Raw genomic sequence first — 12,154 nt, forward strand, 5'->3', positions numbered from 1 at the left:
GTGCCATAGATTAGACTAGAATAGAGCACTTCTTCCATCACCTATGTCGGTGTCAAAATCGGCGGATCTCGGGTAGGGAGTCCCGAACTGTGTGTATAAGGCGGATGGTAACAGGAGGCGGGGGACACGATGTTTACCTAGGTTCGGGCCCTCTTGATGGAGGTAATACCCTACGTCATACTTGATTGATCTTGATGATATGAGTATTACAAGAGTTGATCTACCACGAGATCGTAGAGGCTAAACCCTAAAAGCTAGCCTATGGTATGATTGTTGTTGTCCTACGGACTAAACCCTCCGGTTTATATAGACACCGGAGGGGGCTAGGGTTACACAGAGTCGGTTACAAGGGAGGAGATCTACATATCTGTATTGCCAAGCTTGCCTTCCATGCCAAGAAAAGTCCCATCCGGACATGGGACGAAGTCTTCAATCTTGTATCTTCATAGTCCAACAGTCCGGCCAAAGGATATAGTCTGGCTGTCCGGAGACCCCTTAATCCAGGACTCCCTCAGTAGCCCCTGAATCAGGCTTCAATGACGATGAGTCCGGCGCGCGGATTTGTCTTCGGCATTGCAAGGCGGGTTCTTCTTCCGAATACTCCATAGAGGATTTTGAACACAAGAATAGTGTCCGGCTCTGCAAAACAAGTTCCACATACTACTGTAGAGAGAATAATATTTCCATAAATCTAATCTGCTGAAGCGTTTAGCAACATGACATCATGCCATGGCCCGGTCATTATTCGAACCATTTTTCTCAACCAGCATTGCACATATCGCGAGGCGGTTTTCTTGACACGTCTTGTCGAAGCAGAGATCGTGTCCCCCTTATTACGGGATTCTCATCAATATGGACGTGGGTAACCCAATAATGCTTGTTGGTATGACTCCTTGATTTTAGGCAAGTCCCAAACGGCCACGAGGAGGACTCTTGATATTCACCCTCTTTATAAAGAGGCCAAGGCCTGTCCTTTTTTCCCTCTCGTACTCAATCGAAATCCTTCCCCCGCCTCGAGTTCCAACACCCAAGGCTCAGGTCAGGCGCTTCGGACCTTCAACCATGTCCGGATCCAACCTTCAAGGTTGGTGGATGCCTTCCTCTGTCACAGAGGAAGACATCAAGAAGCTAAGAGAGGCCAGGTATTTGACCCTCGAAATCTCGCACAGGCTGCCTGCTCGAGGGCAGGTCATTCCCACTCCCGAACCCGACGAGAGCGTTGTATTCATCTCTCACTTCCTCCGAGGGCTAGGCCTCGCTCTGGATCCCTTTGTTAGGGGGCTCATGTTCTATTATGGGCTGGATTTCCATGACCTGGCCCCGGATTCCCTCCTTCACATCTCGTCGTTCATCGTCGTGTGTGAGGCCTTCCTCCGCATTACCCCACACTTCAGCCTGTGGCTCAAGACTTTCAATGTGAAGCCGAAGATGATCGACGGGCGACACGCAGAGTGCGGAGGTGTCGTAATAAGCAAAAGTGCTGATGTTCCGTGGCCAGAGGGTTCCTTCCTAGAGGTGTCTGATTTATGGCAACGGGAGTGGTTTTATATCACAGCTCCCCGAAGTACCAAGTGGGTAGCCGCCCCTGCCTTTCGCTCGGGCCCCCCACCACAACTAACATCATGGATCAACAAGGGGCTGAACTGGAGGCCAGTAAATGATGTGTCGATATTGCAGAGTCGCATCTGAGATCTCCTTGAGAGAGATGTCAGCCTGGTCACGGTAATGCAAGTCATGCTAGTTCGTCGAGTCCCGCCTTGCAAACACTGACCCCTCCGTATGTGGGAATTCAACCTAGAAGGACCGCGAACTATTCAGCACTTCCTTGGCATGACGCTCGAAGAGATGTACAAATTGTTCTTCGGACCACAAATAAAGTGTCTGGACATCACCGAGGATGCGGGTCTGAGCTGTAATCGCCCAGATACCCAAGTACTCCCATGGCCAAACACATTGTCTTTTTATTGATCATAACATCATTCTGAAAAGTCGCTCCTTGACCAGGACTCGGTAACAAAGGCGAAGATGATCAGGTGTTCGGCCCCCCTTCCTGAAGGCTTGGCTAATCCAGTACTAGACAGAATGCTTGAGTCGGCGCCTTATCAGGCGCCCTCAGGGGAAGATAAAGGGGGAATAAAGAGGCTAAAAACAGGCCTCACTCATTATTCATCCAAACCAGGGGAATTAGCGCCTCCACGGAGGAGGATAACCAGGGAGAAGAATCTGAAATTCCCTCTGCCCAAGGATGGAAGAGGACCACCTCTGAAGACCCAGAAACAAAGGTTTCCAAACGGGGGAAGAAATCTTCGCCAGAGGGTCCTGCCATGGAGGGTACTCTTGCCGCACAGTGCTTGCAAGGGGATCAGCCCTCTACCGAGCTGTAAGTAAACAAAAAGTACTTAATAGTAAAAATATCCTACATTACTTCTGAAGACAATAACCGAAGCATATATCTTTGTAGTTCGGATCGTAGCCCTTCTCGACAAAGTTCGTCTTCGGGGGATCTTCTTCCGAAGATGATGGAGAGTGAACCACCTCCCCATGCCACCCTGCCTCATGAGGCGGGCGACCCTGAAGTGTCATCGTGGAGGGTTTCTCCTGATCTGCCAAGGCCAGAGGGTAATCCTTTGGCCACCCGAAGTCCTCAGTATTTGGCTCCTAAAGAGAGCAATAGAAAGAGTCTGGAACCGTCCGGTGTGTGATCGGGCGCACCGAAGGATCTTCTGGAGCAAGCGGCCATCTCGGAAGTGCATTGTACGCTAATGGGTACGGTGATTGAGAGGATTTCATCCGTCGAAAGCGGGTTGCATGAAGCTTTTATGAGTCTGTTGAAAGGCTTTGAGGTACGTGAAATAGTGTATGTTTTTGACAGTACCGCACACATTAGGTGTGCCCTATGCAGATAGTAGCCCCTGAGACTCAAAGTCCCAGCTAATAATCAGGCCGCCGTCATGTGCAGGTGGTTGAAGGTCCGATGGCTAGTCGGACTGATGAGTTTGCCGAGCTGAAGCGGAAATTTGATGCGGCAGATGCCGACATCGTGCTTGTCAACAAGCGGCTCAACGAGGCACATGGTATGTGATTTCTCCGGTGATCAACACATAGTAAGAGGAGCATGATGCTAGTATCTTTAATATGTTGTGACTGCAGATGGAGCTGCCACTGTGGAGACTCTTTGGGCGGAACTTGCCCGAGCCAAGGAACGAGCCAGGAATAGTGATGCGGCCGCTCTAAAGGCGGTCGAAGAGCTGTGGGCCAAATAGGCTGCGCATTGCCAAAGCAAGGAAAAAATAGCCAAAATGGCCATTGAGTTGAAAGATGCCGCTGACTGTTACCAGCTTCTTGAAAAATAAAGCCGAGCGAAGGCGACGGACCTGGAGAAGGCCATGGTAGCAGCCAAGGAAACCTGCTCCAAAATCAGAGCGGTGAAGGAGGAGCTGCGTCAACCTGGAGATATCGCGGCTGGGAAGCCCTGTTTGTTGCGGACGAAGTTCGGAGATCCGAAGTATGCCCCTCTTAATCAACTATGGAGTTCTGCAGACGCATACGTGGATTTGGCAGCAAGTGCTGCTGATGTGGCCGAGTACTTCAAGGATCAAAAAGATCGTGAAGTGGAAAAGCTATTCTGGTCATAGTTCAAAGTTCTAGTGTGTCCGCTGCTGTTGAATGAGCAAATGGCCTAGTGGGCCGAGCTCCATAGGTTGTCCGGACTTGCCATGAGGTCTGTTGTGGATCATCTATGGCCAGAAGGGCCAAGGCAGAATAGTTATTTTAGTTTAGTGCAACAATTCCTTGGTGTTGTGCCGCACATCGACGCTATGAAGAGGTCGGCGTGCATAGAGGGTGCGCGAATGGTTCTTGCCCGTGTCAAGACATACTGGGCAGAGATGGAGGCCACCACTATTGCAACCCAGAGTTCGGCCGTAGGCCGAGTATCTGCCGAGCACTACTTTGAAGAAGTCCTTAAAGGCGCTCGTTCAATAGAGGCTCAGTGCTCGAAGAATATTATGTTCTAGTGACATGTATTCCCATTGTAAAAAACAATGTTTTATTGAATTGTAAAGGCTATGTTTATACTTTTGCCTGAAAGTATTATAATGCGTCATGTGCGGCCATTTATGTATATATGTATATAACCTGAAAGTTTGCAGTCGTCGGCTTCAGCCCCCGCGCATATAATGTGGGGGTGTTCGCAAAAAACGCGTATTCACACTTGATCCAACGTCTTGGTCCATTAAGGAGGTGGTAGCGCAGCGCACGAGGCAATCGGACTATATTGCTTTAACACTTTCACTTAGCCATAGGAGTTTGACAGTGGGACTACTATATAGCCCCTGGTACTTCCGCGCTTGTCCGAATATGGTGTGCGTACGTACATGACCGGGAAACAGCCCTTCGTTAATGTGGAGGAATCCCGAAGATTCCGCAAAGTCATCGAGTGGTTGACCAGTCTTGCTTTATCATGGCAGTCAGTTTTTGGCTTTCTCTACTAAGGTGCTCATCCGAATGAACCAGGGCACAATGGTTGTAGTTCTCCCAGTGCCGCCTTAGCCGATAGAGCGGAACATAAGGTAGCAAAACACAGGAGCCGGGCAAACCCAACATTTGACCAAAGACATGATTCGGAGATGATGCATATAAGGCCAAACTCGCGACGCCGAACACTCCCTAAGGTATTCGGTCTTTATAACATATGTCGGGCTAAACAATGCCCTTAATAATAAAGCCCGAGTGTCCAGGTACATGCAATATTCTTACGTGGCGAAATGCCAATAACGTCAGCATCCTTCTCGGTTGTACTGAGTATCCGGGGGATGTGAACAACAAGAGACAGTATAAAAAGGTTTACGCAGGGTCTTAATCTGAAAAGAAACCTTTGAGCGGGTCCCTGCTGCATGTCTGCGCCTGTGTCTCCATTGTGCCGTGTCCTGGACGGGTGTAGCACGATTGTCATCTGTAAAAGAGAAGAACTTAGGTGAAAGTTGTCGTGCCAAAAAATTGGTTATTCTCGATAAACCATTAAATTAAAGATAAGTCAAGTTGAGCCGAACTAGCCCTGATTACACGCGGGAAGCCCCTAGTACCGTCTATGAGGGTTTAACCATCAAACCAATCTCAGGTATATCTAGTGATGCGCCGGACTCGTCTAACCGTGTCCGCGGTCTTGACGACCTGTCATTTATTCTGGTTGGTGAGGCCATCTAGTGCTCGGCTGTTAAAGCTGCCACACGTTCTTCCACGCGTAGAGAATGCTCAATATTTCCACCAACTATGATGGTGCCATGTGGACCAGGCATCTTAAGCTTAAGAGAAGTGTAATGTGGTACCGAATTAAAACGAGCGAAAGCTGTTCTTCCAAGTAGTGCTTGATAGCCGCTTCGGAATGGAGCAATGTCGAAGTCTAACTTCTCACTTCGGTAGTTGTCGGGTTAACCAAAAACAACCTCTAGTATTAGAGAGCCCGTGGAGCGGGCCTCTGGGCCTGGTATTACTCCTTTGAAGGTAATATTACTGTGGCTGATTTTTGTCGAGTTTATCCCCATTTTGTAGACTGTGTCCGGATATATCAGATTTAGACCACTGCCGCCATCCATAAGGACTCGTGTGAGATGGTATCCGTTTATTATTGGGTCTAACACCAAGGTAGCCAATCCTTCATGCCGGATGCTTGTCGGGTGATCCCTGCGATCAAAAGTGATCGGGCAGGCCAACCAGGGGTTGGACTTAGGGGTGACGGGCTCTTCGGCGCGTATGTCTCGGAGTGCGTGTTTTCTTCTCCTCTTCGTCACGTGGATCATGTTTACAGTTTTAACCTCTGGTTGGAATTTTTTCTGTCCTCCAGTGTTTTGCTGGCGAGGTTCGTCCTCATCTTCGCTTGGTGTCTCCCTCCCCTTGTGTTAGGCGTTTAGCTTATCGGCCTACTTAAAGACCCAGCATTCTCTGTGGGTGTGATTTGCAGGTTTATCGGGGGTGCCATGAATCTGACATAGTTTGTCTAGAATCTTGTTTAGGCTAGACGGTCCATCTCTGCTGCCTTTGAAAGGCTTTTTTCGCTGACCTGGTCGAGAGCCCCTGAATCTGGCGTTTACCACCGTATTATCTGGGATGTCTTCTTTAATTTGATGCTTGCTTTTACTGCGTCGTGGTTTTCCATTGCCATCCCTGACTTCAGATGTGCCTGGGTTGCTGGTGCTACTGCGGGCTAACCAGCTATCTTCGCCCGCGCAAAAGCGGGTCATGAGGCTTGTCAGGGCTTCCATTGTTCTCGGTTTTTCTTGGCCGAGGTGTCTGGCAATCCATTCGTCTCGGACGCTATGCTTGAAAGCTGCTAAGGCTTCGGCGTCTGGGCAATCGACGATTTGGTTCTTCTTAGTGAGAAACCTATTCCAAAGCTTTCAGGCTGACTCTCCGGGCTGTTGAATTATATGACTTAAATCGTCTGCATCCGGAGGTCGGACATAGGTCCCTAGAAAATTAGCTCGAAAAGCATCCTTGAGCTCCTCCCAACTTCCAATTGAGTTTTCAGGGAGGCTTTTCAGCCAGTGCTGAGCTGGTCCTTTAAGCTTGAGGGGCAAGTACTTGATGGCATGGAGATCGTCTCCGCGAGCCATATGGATATGGAGGATAAAGTCCACAATCCAGACCCCAGGGTCTATGGTCCCGTCGTACGCCTCTATGTTCGCTGGTTTGAATCCTTCTGGAAATTCGTGGTCCAGCACCTCATCGGTGAAACATAGGGGGTGTGCGGCACCCCTGTATTTGGATGCATCATGGCATTCGGACGGTTGTAGTATTCGGTTTTGATTTTGTGCCGGAGCGCGCTTCCTAGATCCATAGATGGAGCTGGTCATACTGGATTTTTGGCGCAAGTCCTCACGTAGATCGTGTGTTGACTTATGTGCGGCCTTGTTAGCCGCTCTATCGCGGCCACAAGGTGGTTGATCCGGCCGATTGGCCGTTTTATTTTTCGGCTGTGTGGGCTCTAAGGCTTCATCGTCGAATTCAGGTAATAGCTTGATCTTTGGATAGCTCTTTGTGTGGTAACTTTCACCATACTTTTCTTCATTGTCGAGCACTTTGTTCCACCTGCTGTTGAGCATATTTTGTGCGGCCTTAAGCCTTTGCTTCTGCTTCTTCAGCTCATTGCTGTGGCAATAAGCCTTCTGCGGAGGTTCTCTTGCTCCAAGTGCATTTCCGGGATGATGTGTGCATCTTCATCCAGACTGTTTTCCTCCCCAGAGGGGGTTTGATGAGGTTTATCTTCGGCGTCGCCGTGTTCGGACATCGGATCCATACTATGTTCGTTGTTTGCAGTTTCATCGTGCTCTGCCGCTGGGTCAATGTGGTCGTTGTTTCCTCTGGAGTCGACTGGAGTGTTATTTTCTCTTGCGCTGTTTTTGCCAAGGTGGGATTTTGAGCGACGCCTACACCGACGCTTTGATTGATTCTCGAGGGAGCTATTCTTCGCTGCATCCTGCCGTTCTTCGTCATTGTTTTCTTTGGGTATATCCACCATGTATATGTCATGTGGTGAAGTGGTTGTCCAGCGCCCTGTGGGCACTGGTTCCTGTTCCTCTCCTGCATCGTTGTCCATGCTGTCGATGTCTTCGGAGTCGAAATTGAGCATGTCGATTAAATCGTCGACAGAGGCTACTAAGTGGATGGTGGGTGGGCAGCGAATTTCTTCGTCGTCCACATCCCATTCTAGATGAACATAGTTCGGTCAAGGATCTCCTGACAAGGAGAGAGACCTTAATGAATTTAGCACGTCGCCGAAAGGTGAGTGCTGAAAGATATCTGCGGAGGTGAACTCCATGATCGGCGCCCAATCGAATTTGATAGGCACAGACGCAGGCGGCTCGGAGTCCGTGGCCGGAGACAAATTTAGTGGTTTGGCAACACGGCTCTCGTAAGGGGTGAAGTCAGTATCCGGCTCCATCGCCACTGAGAGTGCGGCCTCCATGGCGGGGTCTATCCCCCTGTCCTCGGATGGAGCAATTTGCTCCGGATTGAGGGCCGGAGTAGTTGCAGGTGTGATCTCCCAAACACTATCCGATGGTGGAGTTACGTCATGCTCATCGTGATTGTGCGGCGCACCAGACATGGGATCGAATCCGTCAAAGATTAAGTCTCCCCGGATGTCAGTAGTGTAGTTTAAGTTTCCGAACCTGACCTGATGGCCAGGGGTGTAGCTCTCGATCTGCTCCGGATGGCCAAGCGAGTTGGGCCGCAAAAGCCGCCGAATACGAAGATCTGTCCGGGGAGGAAAACCTCACCCTGGACCGCAGCGTTACCGATGATCGAAGGAGCCATCAAGCCTTATGGTGACGGCACAGTGGAACTCTCAATGAAAGCACCAATGTCGGTGTGAAAACCGGCGGATCTCGGGTAGGGGGTCCCGAACTATGTGTCTAAGGCGGATGGTAACAGGAGGCGGGGGACACGATGTTTACCCAGGTTCGGTCCCTCTTGATGGAGGTAATACCCTACGTCCTTCTTGATTGATCTTGATGATATGAGTATTACAAGAGTTGATCTACCACGAGATCGTAGAGGCTAAACCCTAAAAGCTAGCCTATGGTATGATTGTTGTTGTCCTACGGACTAAACTCTCCGGTTTATATAGACACCGGAGGGGGATAGGGTTACACAGAGTCGGTTACAAGGGAGGAGATCTACATATCCGTATTGCCAAGCTTGCCTTCCACTCCAAGGAAAGTCCCATCCGGACATGGGACGAAGTCTTCAATCTTGTATCTTCATAGTCCAACAGTCCGGCCAAAGGATATAGTCCGGCTGTCCGGAGACCCCTTAATCCAGGACTCCCTCAACCTATATTACATTTGGCCGAGGATTTGTAATTATCAATGAGTTTAAGGTTGGCCTTCCACCAGAATGATCCAATCCAACTACTGCCAGGCAGTGTTCCATTACTACAATAAGACTCCCAAATTAAATTGACCCAAGTTATGGTGTGCCTATTATAGAACTTTTGAAGATTCTTAAGCAGTAGAGTTTGTTTTAAACAAAAATGTCCAGCACTCCCAAACCTCCTTGATCCTTTGGTCTGCAAATAGTAGTCGAAGCCACCATTGTAGGTCTATGGTCTTCCAAATCTGGGCCTCTGCAGAGGGAATGCCTTAAATATTTAATGACCTAAGTTTTAATTGTGATAGGTACATCCAGGCATCCCATGAAGTAAATCAGAAGGGAGTTTAATACTGATTTAACCAGCAGCAATCTACTGGCCACAGTCATGAAGGAGGACAAACCCACAAGCTTCTTTTCTAGTCTTGTTACTAGTGGAAGGCATTACTCAACTGTAGGTTTATGAAGACCTAATGGTGCCGCCAAGTATTGAAAGGAAAGGATTATCTTTTGCATTGGAATGTGTTTATTAATATCTCTACTTTATCCTCAGCCACATTAATTGGAATGAGACTTGACTTTTTGTAGTTCACCTTAAGACCTGTGGCTTCAGCAAAAGTGTTGAGAAGAGCTTCGAGGCAGTGAAGCTATTTTGCATCTGCTTGCAATAGAACCAGTGTATCATCTGCATACTAAACTATAGGAAAATTACGGCAAGATTCCACTTGCAGAGGTGATGAAAGCAATCCTAGTTGCATAGCCCTGTTTAAGATTGACTGAAGTAGATCAGCTGCTAAAACAAAGAGGAGAGGTGGCAGTGGATATCCTTATCTAACACCTCTTAAACAGTAAAAAAATTCCTAGGCACACCACTCAACATAATAGCTGATGCAGCAGAGGAAAACAACATTTTAATCCATTTTATCCATCTTTCCCCAAAACCTTTTTCTTTCAAAATATCCAGTATTGCTTGGTGCTCAATGGTGTCAAAAGCCTTTTCAAAGTCAAGCTTTAGCACAATGATCTCTTCTTTGGATTTGTGGCATTGATGAAAATATTCATAGGCCCATCCCAAGCAGTTGTGGAAGGCTCTTTCTTTAAGAAAACCATATTGATTTATGTGCACCATTTTGAGAATTACTTTCTGAGCCTGTTTGCCAAAAGCTTGGTGATGAGTTTGAGACAGCAGTTCAGGAGAGAAATTGGCCTATAGTCATTTGCTGTCAGAGGAGTGTTTCCTTTGGGAATAAGAGTGATGTATGAGGTATTTATACTTTCAAGAGAAAGTTGGCCAGCATGGAAATCATATATAACCTAAGTGCATCCTCTTTTATATTAACATATTGTTGATGCTATGATGAAATCTTTTGAAGAAAAACTTGAGTTGGAAGTTTCTATCCCTACAAAGCTTTAATGAGTGGGAACCTACTATTAAGATTAAGATTAAAGATTACGAGTGCCATGCTTTGTGTGATTTGGTTGCTAGTGTTTCCACGATTCTGAAAACTTTATGTGATGTGCTAGGTTTCCGTGAATTTGATGATTGTTCTTTAAATTTGCAGCTTGTGGATTCCACTATTAAGAAACCTATGGTAAGGATTAATGATGTTATTATTGCTACAAATAAGAATTATGTGCCTGTAGATTTCATTGTTCTTGATATAGATTGCAATTCTACATGTCCTATTATTTTTGGTAGACCTTTTCTTAGAACGATTAGTGCAATTATTGATATGAAAGAAGGAAACAATAAGGAAGGGCATGGAACACTTTCCAAGAAAGAAAATTAAGCTGCCATAAGAATCTGTTATGAGAGATACTTATGGATTGCATACCAAATATGACAATACCTAGATCTATTGCAATGCCTAGCTAGGGGCGTTAAACAATAGCGCTTGTTGGGAGGCAACCCAAATTTATTTTTGTTCTTACTTTTTTTGGTTCTTTTTTTCAATAAAATTTTCATCTTGCCTATGGTCAGATGTATTTTTATGTTTTAATTACTGTTTGTGCCAAGTAAGACCTTTGGGACAGCTTACAGTGATAGTTGATTTGATCTTGCTGAAAAATAGAAACTTTTACGACCAGAAATATAATTTTCATTTTTCATAGGAGCACGATAAAATACTGACTCTTTTTGTAGAAGATTAATATACAAATTGACTCTTGTGTCCTAATTTTTCAAAAAAATTGGAGTTACAGAAGTATTCGAGATTTACATATTGTTATAGACTGTTCTATTTTTGACAGATTCTCTTTTCTATGTGTTGTTTGCTTATTTTGATGAATCTATGGGTAGTATCGGGGGGTATGAACCATGGAAAAGTTGGAATACAGTAGATATTACACCAATATAAATAAATAATGAGTTCAAAACAGTACCTTAAGTGGTGATTTATTTTCTTATACTAACGGATCTCATGAGTTTCTGTTGAGTTTTGTGTTGAGAAGTTTTCATGTTTTGGGTAAAGATTTGATGGACTATGGAAAAAGGAATGGCAAGAGCCTAAACTTGGGATGCCCAAGGAACCCCAAGGTAATATTCAAGGACAACCAAGAGCCTAAGCTTGGGGATGCCCCGGAAGGCATCCCCTCTTTCGTCTTCGTCTATCGGTAAATTTACTTGAGGCTATATATTTATTCACCACATGATATGTGTTTTGCTTGGAGCGTCTTGTATGATATGAGTCATTGATTTTTAGTTTGCCACAATCATCCTTGTTGTACACACCTTTTGAGAGGGGCACGCATGAATAGTGATTTATTAGAATACTCTATGTGCTTCACTTATATCTTTTGAGCTAGGCAATTTTGCTCTAGTGCTTCACTTATATCTTTTTAGATCACGGTCATGGCTTTATTTTATAGAAATTATTGAACTCTCTTGCTTCACTTATATTATTTTGAGAGTCTCTTTAAATAGCATGGTAATTTGCTTTGGTTATGAATTTAGTCCTAATATAATGGGAATCCAAGAGGGATATAATAAAAACTTTCATATAAAGTGCATTGAATACTATGTGAAGTTTGATTCCTTCACTACTACAGGATGCTGCTAACGCGACACTACGATCAGATACTGTAGCGACCCAACCTCAAACGGTCAAGTCTCTGTGCTTCAGTGTCATCCCTGGATCAGTAATGCTAACACACACACACAGTACTCGAGGATTTATAACAGAGTAGCAATCACACACTTATTACATCGAATGTCTCAAAAGAGAACTTGTTACAATAAATATGGCTTAAGGTCATCTAATACGATAATAGAGGAAGGCTTGGAAGA

Source organism: Triticum dicoccoides, chromosome 4A, assembly GCF_002162155.2.
Source record: "Triticum dicoccoides isolate Atlit2015 ecotype Zavitan chromosome 4A, WEW_v2.0, whole genome shotgun sequence".
In the NCBI taxonomy this organism is placed as follows: domain Eukaryota; kingdom Viridiplantae; phylum Streptophyta; class Magnoliopsida; order Poales; family Poaceae; genus Triticum; species Triticum dicoccoides.